The 16,468-nt window shown below is 39.9% G+C and overlaps 1 long non-coding RNA gene across 3 annotated transcripts in view; it reads left to right on the plus strand.

The window, feature by feature from the left end:
* The window catches only part of LOC123581561, a 170,301-nt gene that overhangs the window by 115,885 nt on the left and 37,948 nt on the right, over positions 1 to 16,468 (plus strand). For 2 of the 3 annotated variants that reach the window (XR_006703823.1, XR_006703820.1), the window contains exon 4: positions 1,407 to 1,519. The exons of the other annotated variant lie outside the window; for it this stretch is intronic. This is a non-coding gene — a long non-coding RNA (uncharacterized LOC123581561). Of the gene's footprint in view, positions 1 to 1,406; positions 1,520 to 16,468 lie in introns of those variants that run through there. 3 annotated transcript variants of the gene reach the window in all.

Below are 16,468 nucleotides of genomic sequence, written 5' to 3' on the forward strand. Positions count from 1 at the left end.
TGCCCCTCCCCCACTCATACCCTGTCTCTCTCTCTCTCTCTCTCTCTCTCTCTCTCAAAAATAAATAAGACACTAAAAATAATAAAAATTAAAAATAAAATAAAATATATAAAAAAGGAGGAGTAGCAAGAAAAGCAAGACATATTCCTAATCATTGCCTTTTAAAGTGCCTGGCAATTTTCTAAACCAAATGGCATTAATCAATGTGATAATAAATTCATTAAGTTGGATCATAGTGGCCTCTTCTGGTGAAAATGAGAATATCGGAAATCTTTGTTGAAAATCACGAATGACTCTTTAATATAAAATTTGAATAAATTTTAGAAAATAAACTTCTGTGTATTTACAAATGATATTTCCTTACAGATACTAATTCAAACCATGAGAGTATATATGGTAGATCATTCTGGGATGATTTTCCTATATGTCATTAAAACATGTTATGAGGAAAGCATATTGCATTGGACAAGCACAAAGAGGAGTCTGTCAGTGATGTGATCTTAGGTCAATTTTAAATCTTTCCTGGGCCTCAATTTTTCAATATGAGAAATAAGAAAGATTGTGATAACAAAAGCAAGAGATATCACACCCACTATGATATTTGATGACCATGGTATACAATTAAATGCCATGTATCCTATCATAATGATCTTTATAACCATCCTATGAAATCCACAGGGAAGAGTTACACATCCCAAATTATAAATGAGGACACTAAGGCGCACATCGATTCTATGTTTTGACTAAGTGTATCTCTTATACTTAGCCATGGATCCAAGTTGTAAACCCAAATCTTCTCATTCAAGTTGAATGGACTTTCTGCTCCAGCACACTGCTGGTGAGGTGGTGATGGATCCTATCAATCTCTGCATAAGGAAATCTTTGTCAATCTGAGTTCACTCTACCTGCCATCAGTATGGACCTGACAATGTCAGGGTAGGATTGAAAGATTACTCAGTCCAGTGGTTTTCAAAATGTATCTCTCTATTAATCCCTCATATTTTTCCCACAGGCATATAGGAGTAGTGAATGACAAACTCCCAGTCTCTCCTTCCACATCAGCTTTGCATTAGACCAGGTCCACTCAGGGAATAGATACAATATAATGCTTCAAACAGGGAATATTTTACATCAAGGATTATTATCTAGTAACAAGGGGTTGAAGAGAATTTTAAATAATCTAGATTCAAAGAAGAGTACCCAAGGGAAAAATAAACTTGGAAGTGGGAAGCCCTCATCAAAATTGGGATTTAGACATTCTTGGAGAAGATGTAGTTAAAACTCAAAAGATGATGAAGTTGCCTGTTGTTCTGGGCCAGAACTGGTCCGCTGTTGCTGGCCAAAGGCTGGTGAACAAGGAACCACAGCTTGGACTGGAATGGAAGGAACACCCTTCTCTGTTGCAGGTGTGCTGGAGGCCAAGGAATTGTAGCTGGACAAGTCAAGCAGGAAAGGCTCCTCTAGGAGGCTGGTGGGCCCATTGTGGGAAGTCAACAGCTGGAGTGCCTGGGACACAGCCTGGCAAAGTACCCATATGATTTTGAAATTCAATGGGATGTCCACAAACATGTGGCAGGAATTTGACCGAAGTAAGCATCACTGCATCTCCCCCAGACGTGCCACTGGCTTCCATGGAAAGCAAGTAAGAGGAAAAAGCTAGAAGTATCGCAGAACCAGGAAGAGAGTCCCCTTCCTCCTGCAGTGTCACTACTGAGAAATCCAAATGTCACTCTAGGTGCAAAATTGAAACAAAGGGTCTAGTTCAGTTGCCACAGGACAATAAAGGATAGATTTGGAGTCGAGAGGCAATAAATTCATAAGAAAGTATAGGCTTCAACCAGAGCTGTTCAATTCTCATAGTTTTATATGTTAGGGGACAAAAGAAGTTCTTTTTGACAAAAAAAGAAAGAGAAAGGGAAGGAAGGAAGGAAGGAAGGAAGGAAGGAAGGAAGGAAGGAAGGAAGGAAGGAAGGAAGGAGAAAACCAAAACAAAGAGATTTCACTAATTCAAAACATATTTTTTTGAAAACTACTGATGTTTTTAAATGTGTTCCACTTGCAGAATAGAAAATTGTGCTCCAGAGAAGGAAAATGGAGTGGCCTAGAACATGTTGTTTGTTAAAGGCAAATCCAGGACCTGAGCCCAGATTTCCCAGTGTATAATCCTGAAACTCCAGTTAGGACTTTCCCATATTATATATAGCCTCTCTGCATCTGAAGTATTAGAGCCGATGGGTAGACTATATAAAATATAAGACCAACTATGGGAATTAGGTAATTGATGTTTCAATATGGATAACCCTTGAAAACATTCACCCAGATTGCTAAATTAAAAAAAAAAAAAAAAAAAAAACTAGCCACAGAGAACCACGTATTATATTATTCTGCTACTATGAAATTTCCAGAGTAGACAAATCTGTAAACAGAAAGCATATTAGTGGTTCTTGGGAGTGGGATGCCACAATTATAAAACAGATTCTAAGATCAGGGCCTTGGCAGTATAGTCGCAGAATTTTTACAGCTTGAGAATCAACAGAACCTGAGTAAATAATCAGGGCATCAGGAAAAAGCGAGTAGCTCAGTAACCACCAACTCACTGCAGGCTGCTAGGACTTCGGCGGAGGGATCCGGGCCTTGTCATCCCACCACTTTGGTCAAGACCCAGCTGAGTCTGACTTGAGACTAAATGATGGAATTTTCTGGTGTCAGACAGTCTGGTTGTTGAGTCCATCCTGAAGGGTTATGTTAGAGTGTCTGCATTTTTTTTTTCTTTTTGCAGGTGGTCACATAGAAACAACAAGAATTTCTGATGTATAGACAATATAAGCAGATATAAGGGTTCTCAAGAATACTGAGAGCAGTTAGTCCTAAAAAAATTAAGAGAGTTTCCGCTAATTTGGCAAGGTTGAGTTAGTATAACTTGGGTATTAAGGGAAATATGATATTGGCACACAATGACAGGGCCAGGAACATGGTGGTGACTCATATACTATCTGTATTTCTTCATAAGAATCTTTCAGCGCAAATGATGTACCTTTTACAATTTATGAAACTGAGATTTGTAGAAGTTAATAGTCCAAGGTGGCCAGGCTCATCAGTGGAGGTGTCTACACTCAAATCTAGACCTAAGAAGACCCTTTGTTCTAAGGAGTCCCAGGTGTCCTATAGAATCTTTAATGTTTATGGATACGAAGGTTATTGAAAAATTATTGTAGTCTCATCCCTTGGGCAGCGTTTCAGAAGTTCTTTCTGTTACATGTATTAGCAATACCTCAGTCATCCCTTAGAAATCCATACTTCAGAATAACTATTTTATTGTGCTCACTTATTACTGGAAAGTTCTCACAGCACTTAGATTTCGGTTGTTTCAATGCAAAACCCATTACTCATATTCAGTCTCCCTCCCAGTGTGAGAATAAACACATGACTCTCTTGCGACACAAATAAGGAAATCTTCTTTCCTGTTCACACCCAACCACATGTCTGTGACGAAGCAGACATCAAATGTCCATCCAACAAAAATACATAAAACACGTTTAGGTAAAATTTAGTATTCATGTTATTTTTTAAAAGGAATCTTTTCTTAAGCCCTTCAGGAATTAACACTGAATTCTTTGCTTTTCCTCTTATTTTTTGAACATTTTCAAGTTGTGCACACACTTCCCCTGAAGAGGAGGGACGCTTAGAAATGCCCTGAGAGCTGAGCTGTGGTTTCACTCAGCTTTGTGGCTTTTACATTCTGGAGCCAGCCCAGCTGATACTTCAGAAAATACTCTTGAGTTTAACTAAGTAGAGTAAAAATAATCCATTTTTTAAAACCCTTTTAAGATGAGGCTTACTTCTGTTCCCATTTACATGGTAGAATTTTTACGACCTTGGCCTATACAAAGCCAAACAAACACCAAATAATAACAAAGAAAAACAAAACAAAGCCAAACAAGTGAGCAGACTGTAAGCTTGTTGGGGACCCCATAAACCCTGGTTTTCCACTTTCTACAAAATAAATGTACTTCCTAGAAGAAAAGGACTCATTTTAAAATTGTGGGTGCTCATTCATCCTTTTCCTCCCTTTTTCCCTTTGATCTTGCTGAAGCTGGTCCGTTGTTTAGCAGGTTTACAACTTGTTGGAGGTAACTTTGATATTGATATTCTTGGGGCACCTGTGCTGATGGCTCAGAGCCTAGGGGCTGCTTCAGATTCTGTGTCTCCCTCTCTCTCTGTCCCTCCCCTGCTCACACTCTGTCTCTCTCTCAAAAGTAAATAAACATTAAAAAATAATATTAAAGTTAGCTACTCTTATGGTTATCTCATCATGGTTTCAAATTTTATTTCCTAAATGACCAATGATGTTAAGTACATTTTCAAATGTGTATCGGCCACTTGAAAATTATCTTTAGTAAATAGCTTTTCAAGGCCCTTGCCCATTGTTATTCAAATTGTTTTGTCTTTTTTCCCATTTATGTGTAAGTTTTTATGTATAAATATATTGATTCAATACAGTATTCCTAGGGCCATTGGATTGTCTCTTCTAAGTACTATTTTAGTTGCATCCACAAGATTTGATGTATTGTAGTTTCACGTTGTTCACTTGGATCTGTCTTGAGGAGAAAAATCCATCTGTGTTGAGGCAGGTCACTTCCCTCTCACAGATTTTGTCTTTTAAGTGTCTCAGAATTGGGGCGCCAGGGTGGCTCAGTCGGTTGAACAGCTGACTCTTGATTTCACCTCAGGTCACTATCTCATAGTTTGTGGGATCAAGCCCTGTGTCAGACTCTGAGTGCTGACAGCATGGAGCCTGGTTGGGAATCTCTCTCCCTCTCTCTGCCCTTACCCTGCTCTCTCTCTCTCTCTCTCTCTCTCTCTCTCTCTCTCTCTGAAAATTGAATCTTGAAAAAAAAAAAAAGAATATCAGGATTGTAGGAGATTTACTCTGGATTTTTGAAGGCCTTGGATTAGCCACTACCCCTGTCCACCTTCCTTCTCACAGCTTCAGAACTCAGCAAGTCTTAAGAGAGAAACCAGCTGTGTTTGGGGATATTCAGTTTCCAATCCATCATGTTGGTCTCAGCTGATAGCCAAAGACTCATGGTATCACCTTCCCTGGAAGAGTAGCTCCACATGAGACAGAATCCTCAGTCCATAGGCAGTACAGTAGATGCCCCCAGGGAAGGGTCAACTGGCCTGTGAACCTGAGCGCACCTCTGAATTAGAATATATCACGTCCGTGTTGCTTCTACAGTTCTGTGAAGTCTTAAAACCATGATTTCTGAAAGTTTTCTAGCTTCTTCTTGTTGTTGCAGTGCAAGGGATGGGATGCTGCCACCACTAAGTCCAACTCTGGGAGGCCATCCTCTCTGAGCCATCCTGCCTTGCCAGTCAAGTCACTGGATATTCTGTTTTTTCCTCTAATGCCATTGGCCTGCCCTTCCTCACTCTTTTTTTTTTTTTTTGCCATTTTCATGTTCACACTTGACTTTTAAACATTGGAACTACTCAGAGATTTGCCCTAAGTTATCCTTCCTGTAGTCTCTACTGTCTCACTAAGCAATTCCAGCAAGTTCCATGAATCCAACTATGATCTGCCTCAAAAATTTACCTATTTATTTCACTTCTATCATTTATTCCTCACGCAGTTATTTTTTTCAAATACATTCACACTGATAGCTCACTGGGACCTAAAATTTCAGTTTTCAAATTTTTCCTTTCACAAAGCTTTTCCTGTCTCATCACCTTTCACCAGAAAGCGGCACTAATGCCCAGAGAGTTGCCCAAGCCGGAATCCTGACCCTCCCTCTGAATTTCCCCGTATTTGCCCAGATCCCCTGAAGCATCTACTTCCTAATTATTTCTAAACCCCATTCCTTTCCCTCATCCTGTCTCCACCTCTTGAGTTTACCACCCAGCGTCTCCTCCTCAAAGTTTAGGATTAGCCTCTTCTCTGGTGTCCCAAGATCCACTGCTGTCTGTCTACATGGATCCAGACAAGAATTATTATTATAGTAAATATATAATATAAATATCATAGTAAATAAGAAGTATTATTTCGTACTATTCTCTGGGGTTTCTCACATAGTGTGCCTTCTCATTTTTTTATTCATTATACATGCATTTTCTGAATGCTTTCCCTCACTTAACCTTTCTTGGCATGACGAATCCGTATCTTTCATTTAAATCTCAGCTTGAAACTTTCTGTGTAAGCGCCATCTGAAAAGTTGGTTATTCAGGTAACCAATTAGATAGAGGTAGCTAGATAAGTAGATACGATAGGATTCTGAACTTCCATGTTTAAGACGAAATAGCCCAGGGTTGCCTGGGTGGCTCAGACGGTTAAGTGTCTGACTTTTGATTTCACCTCAGGTCATGATCTCATGGTTTGTGGGTTTGAGCCCCACGTCAGGCTCTGCACTGGCAGTGTGGACTCTTCTTGGGATTCATTCTCTCTCTCTCATAATAAATAAAGAACTGTAAAGAAAATTCTTTTAACAAAGACCAAATAGTCCAGGATTCTAGTTATGTCGCCCTACATAATGACCCTATTCTATTTAGCAAGCCAACCAAAATCAGACGGCACTCATGGACTGCTTCCCCTTCAGAATTCCACCGGAAGGACCCTGCACTGCCACCAAGATGCTCAGGCTTGTTCTGACACCAAGGAGGGTAGTCCTCTTTACACATCCTCTCTCCTTTCCGTTCTAGTGGAAAATTAGTTGGAGTGTGGGCATTGGACTTCTTTAAAAGAATCCAACAGTGCCTGCTTTGGGGTAAAACTATCTACCTGATACATTTAAATAAATTGAATTAGGGATTTGCTACCCAAATATTAATAAAATTAATGTTTTGGTGCTAATTCAAGTTTGTTTTCTTTTGGTACACTAGGACAGGATTCCGTTCTGTAAGAGAACTCATAGGGGTAAATTTAAGAACATAGTGAGAGTGTTCTTGCACTTAATTATAATTTTATATACTGAGTAACTGTTAGACTCTTTAAACTTTTTTAAACTGTAAACTTGTTTATTATGTTAGGTTCTTACAGAATTATTAAAAAATTTTTAAAACATACAAAGAGAGTCAATTTAAGATTCTACCTCCTGCATAATACAATACAGTAAACAAAGATTGTGATGTCAGAAGGCAAGATTGCTACCCCAGAATAATCTTTGTTATCAGCCATTCAAACGTGGGAAAATCACTTCAATTGAACGTCCATTTCTTCTTATGTAAAATTAAGAAGCATAATCTAGAATGAAAAATATATGTAGAATATATTATAAACTGGAAAGTGGCATGGTAATTGTGCTTGGCTAATTAGTGATATTCATTATACTAGGCCCAAAGGTTTCCACTTGATATCACTTAATGGGTACACTTAATCAATTTTCTATATATTTTAAGGTGAAACAATTATTAAAAAATTAATTCAATTTATTCAAGCAGTAAATACTATAGGACAACACTGAACAACACTGAAATCTTAGACTCATTCATCTTTCTTTGTACTTCTAGACAATAAAATAAAAGTCAATACTCATAATAATACCTACACCTAAAAAAATACATTTTGGGGTGCCTGGGTAGCTCAGTCAGTTAAGGGACTGACTCTTGGTTTCAGCTCAGGTCATGATCTCATGGTTCATGAATTCAAGGCCTACATCAGGCTCCGTGCTAACAGTGTGGAGCCTGCTTAGGATTCTCTTTCTCCCTTTCTCTCTGCCCCTCCCCTGCTTGCTCTCTCTCTGTCTCTCTCAAAATAAATAAACTTAAAAAACTTTTTTAAAAGATATATTTTATTTTTATTCTACACTTTGTTTTAAAATATGTTACACATTACTAATATCCACCCTAAACAGAGATACCCAAATATCTCTTTTAAATTAGCCCAGAATTAGTCCTTCAACTTGGCTCTCATTCTTTCTGTGGAAATTCAGTTCACTCATCCATCATTGTTCTTTCTTTCCCCCTAAATACATACAAGTTCCAAGAGAGTGTCTCCTGCATGATTGTTAAGCTAATGGTTTTGACAACGCATACATCTGCCACTTTCCTCTTCTTTTGAGCACAAATGGAAGAAGAAAATGGCAAACCCCACTGAAGTGAGCGCCATGCTGGTTCCAAACATCAGTGCCACTGTTGGTATAACCAACAATACCAGTGGCTATGCTTCTGATGCCCACAGCGAGGGCTCTTGTGTCTGGATAAGGGTGTTGTTCTCTGATAGTTGCAAAAAGTGCAAGGGTGCATTTTTTGAAAATACCTTGACTTCTTCATTTGTATTTGCCCGATTAGTAGTTGGTTTTGAAACCATAGCCCTGGTTGTGTCCTTTATTATTTTACACATTAGACAAAGCCCCTACCCCTTCATCAGCACCACCACAGCATGGTGGCTTAGCTGCACAGAGCAGGAAACTCTCAAGCGGGAAGCAACATCACAATTATCTGGATCTTTTGCCTTCTCCTTACTCTTTTAGCACAACACTATTAAAATTTACGTACAGTTCACTAGGGACTGAGAGGTGGACAATTTTAAGAAACAGACAAGGAAGTGCTTCTAAATTATACATTTTCTCTAAAACTCACTGTGTTGTCCTTGAAATAAACTCTCAACTTGGATACTCTCTTCATTTGTTCTAGATGGTTTTCTGAGCTTCCTCAAAACAGACTCTCAAGTTCCCCAACCAATCATACCTCCAAACATGCTCTACCATGCTTGAATCGCATACACCAGAAAGGTTTAACTTCAGACCTATGTTTTTTTTTAAAATACCTCGACGTCCTCATTCGTATTTGCCAAACCAGAAGTTGTTTGGGAAACCACAGCCCTGGTTGCGTCCTTTATAATTTTACACATCAGACACAGCTCTTAGCCCCTTCATCAACACCATGACAGCATGGTGGTGTAGCTGCATAGAGCAGGAAACTCTCAAACAGGAGCACACAGTTAATCACATTGTTGATCCCGAGTTGGTTCCATGGGTAAGTTGTTGGTAATGCCATCTTTTTTGATGAGGTTGGATATAGGCCAGGTCATATACATTATTTAGGGTAGAAGAGCTTATGAAGGAACAGAACATGTAGAGATATTTTCTCAATGGCCCCTGTAAGACAAATGGAGGCCTTCATTTTCAAGACTATAATTAGCCAGCAAGAAGCCTGGTCTTGGAGAGGTGCCAAACATTATTAAAGCATCTGAGGCAACAAAAGAAAGGTCCGATTCCAGTTAAGAAGAAAGATGAGGCTTCAAATATGAAAAAGAACAAGAACTAGGAATCAGGCATTACTAAATGTTTAACCTGAATGAACAGCTATAAAATGACCTTGGTAAAAATGTCACTCACAATACACCACAATATGATCATTTGTAAAATAATAATTATTTGAAGGATTGTTTTAAATACTTCAGATGATAAATATTAAACAACTCCCATAGTGCAGGTACCATGGACGATAACCAACAACTAATTATTAAGACTTTATTGGCTTCAGTTATTCTTTAACTATGATTAAATAGGTGTTAAAATATCCCTTAGGAAATCTTCACTTCCTTAGAGTTATAGAAAAGTTTGAAAAGATGTTGAAAAAGAAAAGTAATCCTCTAGGCCGGTGACTTGAGGGGAGTTTCACACCTGCCATCCATGGAATATTCCTGAACGTCAATTTTACATGGATCTAGCTTTTAATTAAGACTGAGACAAAAGTGTGTCAGTGGTATGATTCCAACTATATAATATTCTGGAAAATGCTAAAGTATGGAGTGGGAATGAACAAGTTAACAAGCAGGAATGAAATCACTTTCTTTGTTGTTGTTTCAAAGTGTAATATTTATTGAGCAATTACTATGTGCACTTGGCCAGGGAATATAACTGGAGAAAGGGTGAAGATTCCTTAGAAAAGTGGGTTTTAACTCACAGCTTCTGAAGGCCAGCTCAATGTCCACTTTCCTTTTATAACACAGTGTCCCCTTCTCACCAATTCCAGGACAAAGTTCTTCTCTGCTTCCCCGGACAAAGTGCCTCAGTCCACTGCCTTTCAGCTAAGTCTTGGTTTTCTCCTCCACAGGGGAAAAAAAAAGAAACACACAAAATGCAAATAGCAAGGGCAGGAGAGCAGAGATACAGCGAACAAGTTACCAGGAGTAGATCCTGTGAAGAACCATGTTCATAGATCTTAAGTAAGGAGACTCTGGATTATCATCAGATAAATCAGAAGTCAAATCTATTTATTTGAATGACTTATGAGTATAAATATTAAATCTAATGCAGTGACTTCCTTATTTTAATCATCTATCTTTGTTCATCACAGCTATTCTGTCTGTATGTTCAGCTGGATTCAGTTAGGGTTGAAGGGTATGTTTCCCCTTCCTTCCTTCCTTCCTTCCTTCCTTCCTTCCTTCCTTCCTTCCTTCCTTCCTTCCTTCCTTCCTTCTTCCCTCCCCCCCTCCTTTCCTTCTTTCCTTCCCTCTTTCCCTCCCTCCCTTTTAAAATTACTGGTCACAATTTATCTTAATACTTAGTAGCTTCACAGACTTCATGACACATCTAGTGTAAGCCAAGAACTTTGTTACCTCTCAGTGTTTTCTTGTGATGGACCATTGACTGAAAGGAAGCGGACTCTTACATTTTCAGATGTGATGTATGAAGAAAGAGCTTTGTGATAGAAATACCTGTGTGAGCATCTCTATGCGTGCTAGCTCTGTGCAGGGATGCTGTTGCTTTGACTGTGAACCACAGAGGAGCCGTGTCAGCTTCTGCTGATGGTGTACCCTAAACCCCTGGAGAAACAGAGCTGGGATTCTGCTCCGAATCCATGCGCTTTAGTGGACAGAAAGAATTGTGTGTGAATAATCCTAAACTTCTCATCTAAGACCCTCTAGCAAATAAAGGAGATTGATTCCTTCTGAGGAGGAAGGGCTTGCAGGACCACACATTAAAATTTGTGAATTTATGGGGCGCCTGGGTGGCGCAGTCGGTTAAGCGTCCGACTTCAGCCAGGTCACGATCTCGCGGTCTGTGGGTTCGAGCCCCGCGTCAGGCTCTGGGCTGATGGCTCAGAGCCTGGAGCCTGTTTCCGATTCTGTGTCTCCCTCTCTCTCTGCCCCTCCCCCGTTCATGCTCTGTCTCTCTCTGTCCCAAAAATAAATAAATGTTGAAAAAAAAATTTTTTAAATAAAAAAAAAATTTGTGAATTTGTGAAACATTAAAACTAGAGCAGAGGCATCATCGGAGACCTCAGTCCTCTCTCCATCATGCAGTTACCAAAATATAAAGAGGAGAACCCTTTCCATTGCTCCCAAACTGTGTCATTAGCTTGTGAGTAACATTTGTCACCCTATTTCCTGTCTTGTTTTGTATGTAAGAAGGTGGTGATGACATCAGATAAAAGTCATGGGACCCGGATTTCTAATGTGTCATTGCTGCTTTGTTCTCTTAATAGCTTAAAGGTTACCTTTTTCCTCTTGTTAAGAACCTTGAAAATATGTGACTATCTGGGGCACCTGGGTGGCTCAGTGGGTTAAGCACCAGACCTCAGCTCAGGTCATGATCTCAAGGTTCGTGAATTCGAGTCCCGCATCGGGCTCCGTGCTGACAGCTCAGAGCCTGGAGCCTGCTTCGGATTCTGTGTCTCCTTCTCTCTCTGCCCCTCCCTCACTCAAGCTCTGTCTCTCCCTGTCTCTCAGAAACAAATAAACGTTAAAAAAAAAGTTAAAAAAACAAAAGTAAAATATGTGATTATCTTATTGTTGTCACTTCCCTTCAAGCTGAGTTGTGCTTCAAAGATCACTTACGTTTCATGAGTAGACTTTAGAAGAAGAACGTTTAAAGACAAAAGAAGAAACGTTAAAGTGTAATATGAATATTCATGAACGGTACATGCAAGCAGAGAGATGCAGTCATTCCAGGAGCGTTAATTCAGGAGAAGGTATACAGAGGAGTGCAGCATGAGAGATAAAGCTGGTACGCAGGCTAAGTCCAGACCGGATTGTGCAATGCCTTGAATGCCATGCTTAGTGGTTTGGGTTTGGTTGTGAATGTGATGTGATTAAGGGTTTTAGAAAGAAGAGCAATGATCTAGAGTATTTAGAAAGAGCAGAATGATTTCTGCTGCCTGACGGAGGATTGATCCAAAACAGTTCAAAGAAATGGGGAGAAATATCAGCGATTTAATGGGGTACTGACCCTCTACATTAAATAGATCTTTATTGTGCCAACTCCTTCAGATATCACATATAACTTAATCATAAAGATAGTTTATAAACAGAGCTTCTTAGGTGCCATGCACTAGGTTCTCAGACAGATTAATTCATTGCATGGCCACTGCAACCATGCGAACAAAATTCTCTACTGCCTCAGAGAAGGCTAGATAGCCTTCCCAGGGTCACATAGCTGCGAAGTGTCTGACCTGGGATTTTAGTCCAGGTTGGTCTGGCTCCAAGGTCTTTTCCGTACAAGCTCATCCAAAGAGGCTCGTTCTCTGGGTGGTACTCAGTAATACACATAGAAGTAGCCTTCTTTTCTACCCCACCTCCCACCCCACCCCCCAAGCTCTGCTATCTATTGCTTTGGTATCCAGTTCGGTAAATGTAAAGGGGGCCTCTCCAGCCAACACTGAGTCTGTTGACTTTAAGGATTCTTGAACTGATTGAAGTTAGAGTAAGTTTGAACTGGGGAGTTCAAACTCTTAAATAATGCCTCCACTGTGCTCACTTGGGAGTACACTGACCGTAACTGCCTAAATTTCATCCGGTACATTTGATGACATTTATTTGAATGTCAGCCTCAAAGAATAGTATACAGTATAATAAATGCTCAGAATGGATCTTCAGTATCTTTCATTGTAGAGAACTGTTATTATCTTCCCTCAACTAAAACATCTAATCAACAGACTTTGGCTTCTGAGACTTGGTCCCACATTTGCGATATGATGTTTACATCAAGGGCAAATCTGTACTGCAATGGAAACCCTACCTGTAGAAAGGCACCAAACTCTGTAGAAAATCAGTAATTCTTGAACACGATTCTTTAAAAATGTATTCAGAACACATTCCAGAGCTCTCCTCACCTGGAAATGGATTGTCAGAATAATCTTCTGCAATAGGACTGAGTCAGGTCAACAGCAGAAAGAGCTTATTTAATGAAAAGGACCACAGGGACCCTGATGCACTCTTATCTCCAGCACGCCCGTGGTTTGCCTGAACTCCATTCCAAGTAGAGGTCAAATTGAAAATCATAAAACTCATCGGAAAATAGCTCTCAGATCCCCCTCTCTTTCCCCCCCCCCCTCTGCCATCGAATGCTCTAGTTGTAGGGGATTTTGGTTCTAAAAGAAGGGCCAGGATCATTCAGAAAGCAAACCCTAATGTAAAGAATGGAATGGTTTATATGACAAGAAAATGAGCTCAGATACTGCATAGGAAATAAGGATTAGCGTGCACATGAGGGGATTTGGTTATAAAACCGCTGTCCCATCCGATTGGGCATCTAGCAGAGAAATGGCTAAGCAAAAATAACAAAAACTGAGGAAAATCACTGAGTGAGGAGGCAAGGAAGCTCATGGACCAGTATTTACTAATAATCACTAAAATATTTTTTTTTAATTTTTTTTTTCAACGTTTATTTATTTTTGGGACAGAGAGAGACAGAGCATGAACGGGGGAGGGGCAGAGAGAGAGGGAGACACAGAATCGGAAACAGGCTCCAGGCTCTGAGCCATCAGCCCAGAGCCCGACGCGGGGCTCGAACCCACGGACCACGAGATCGTGACCTGGCTGAAGTCGGACGCTTAACCGACTGCGCCACCCAGGCGCCCCTAATCACTAAAATATTTTAAAGCCTAACATGCAAAAGAGTTAGCAAGAAAAACAAAACAAGCTTCTTATAGAAACCTCTTTATAGTCTCTTACATGGAATTATTAATATGCTCTGTAAAAAAAATTATGAAAGCAGAAAAGTTTCTCTTAAAAATTAAACCTCATATAAGAAAATGTTGAATAATCATTTCTGCTCTTATGTTTCTATTATCTTTCACATTATCAAAGGTTCACATGCCATTTGCAGAAAGGGTAAAAAATCAAAACTCACTTGAAAATGTCAGGGTTCCTTGGGCACGTGGGTGGCTTAGTCAGTTAAGCATCTGACTTTGGTTCAGGTCATGATCTTACGGTTCGTGAGTTCAAGCCCTGTGTTGGGCTCTGTGCCAACAGCTCAGAGCCTGGTGGCTGCTTTGGATTTCATGTCTCCTTCTCTCTCTCTCTCTCTCTCTCTCTCTCTGCCCCCGCCCCCGCTCACACTCTGTCTCTTAAAAAATAAATAATAAAAAAAAATTAAAGAAAATATCAGGGTGCCAAAGATGTCCCCCAACACGTGCATTTTTTTGGGGGGGGACACCAAAATGTGATTTCATTCCTGAAAGTTGAACACTGAGATCCTTGGGCCCTGTGTTTCTGAGTGATGTGGTATGTGTACTGAGTGGGGGGGGGGGGGGAGTGGAGAAGGTCATATATATAATTATAGTAAAGAATGAATAATAACAAAGATGATGGTCATCACTTTTTTAAGAACTTCCTACATGACAGGTGCTGTGCTCGCCACGTTTTATGCTTCAGTTTACCCACAGATCAATGAAAACGGACCTCTGTGCCATCTGTATTTTTTTTTAGCCTAGACATCGGCAAACATTTGTGGTGAAAATACTGACTGCAAAGGCTGCATGGTAGTCTGTTTCAAACACATCCCCCAGTTTCTCACACAGAGCTAGCTTAACACCTCGGGAAGAGTCACAAGATCAAAGAGATTGCACTTGGAAGATGTGACTTCAAATCCTAACTATGCCAGTTCTTACCTGTGCTAATAAGAAAGTCATCGTTAACCCCCCGGGCTTTCGAATACTTAATATGGGTCTTGATACCTTCCCTGTGAATCTCTTTGGTACCTTTTGAGGTAGAAATGAGATGGCGATACTGAAATGTCTTTGAAAATTGTAAGATGCCAGAAAATACACTGGTTCATTTATTTCTCTGTATATGCAAAGCTCTCCGAATTATCAGTGCGGCCGAAGTACATACCATTGGCTCAACTAAACACGATGCTGAGCACCGGCTCCACTCACCGTCTTATTAATGCCTTGAAATTACAAATAGTCTTTTAATCTTGTTCATGCAGAACAATTACACGGAATTAACTGCATCCACTATGGCTACTGTATAACAACTTTTTGTCTTTTCATGATGCTGCAACACGGAATGAATTCCGCTGGGTTGTTCTTCTGGTTTCACCTGAGCTCACTGTGCTGTTGTAATCATCTGGAGATTTCATCCTGGGGGGTGATCCAAGATGGCCTTCATGGCTTTGCAGTTGAGATGCTTAGACTCCCTGGGGGCCTCTCTCTCCAGCAAGATGGTGGGATATCCATGTGTGATGGCACAGAGCCCCAAGAGGGTGAGCATGGGAACCTTAAGAAAGAGAGAGAGAGAGAGAGAGAAAGAAAGAAAAGAAATAAGCAAAAAACAAACAAAAAAACTAGACCTACCACCACAAGGATCACTGTCTCTCCTTAAAATAAAAAAAAAAAAAACAATGTAAGCAGCCCCCTAATATTAATTCATGCCCCCCACATACTTGCTCAGTAAATATCTTTATATTAGATGAAGGGGGGGACCCATGAGAGGAAAAAGTTTGAGGGGAGAAAAATTGTGGTTGGCCCATACTGGTTTGAAAGTCACTGTGGAACATCCAGGTAGATGGTTTGAAATTGATGTTATCTTTGTTGTCCTTGTTTTTAATTTAAAATTTGCTGCCCACCCTCAACAGTGGGCATAAAACAAAATCTTACTGTATGTCATAAACAGCCAGGTCTAGCTGCTCTGAGGGAGGAGAGAGGTCTGATCACAACTAACTCATTAATTAGTTCTTTCCTAATGTAAGGATTCTGTATTTTGTCAACAGAGAAAATAGCAATTATTCTAATTTTGCATCCATAAATTATAAGGTTCTCTGGGGCATCCTTCTAAGTTTATTTTGTAAAATAGATTGAACACTCAGTTACTATTTATTGTTATGTTTGTACATGTATTTTGTCCTGTTAGGAGTGAGGCATTTGATTACTTAACAAACTAAATGGAAGCTATGCCTTAACTTGCTGAGCAGTGCTTCCTTGACAGTTTTCATGTTGTATGGACACTCTTCATGATTCTTTTTTGGCAATTTAGGAACTCTGGCAATAATTTTTGGAGAATAGAAAATAAATTTTCCAGGGATGCCTGAGTGGCTCAGTCAGTTAAGCATCCAACTCTTGATTTCAGCTCAGGTCATGATCTCATGGTTTGTGGGATAGAACCCCACATCGGGCTCTGCGTTGATAGCATGGAGCCTACTTGGGATTCTCTCTCTCCCTCTTTCTGTGCCCCTCCCTTGCTCACGCATGCTTTCTCTCTCTCTCTCTCTCTCTCTCTCTCTCAAAAATAAATCAACTTAAAAAA

The sequence above is a fragment of the Leopardus geoffroyi genome, chromosome A3 (genome assembly GCF_018350155.1).
Source record: "Leopardus geoffroyi isolate Oge1 chromosome A3, O.geoffroyi_Oge1_pat1.0, whole genome shotgun sequence".
NCBI lineage: Eukaryota > Metazoa > Chordata > Mammalia > Carnivora > Felidae > Leopardus > Leopardus geoffroyi.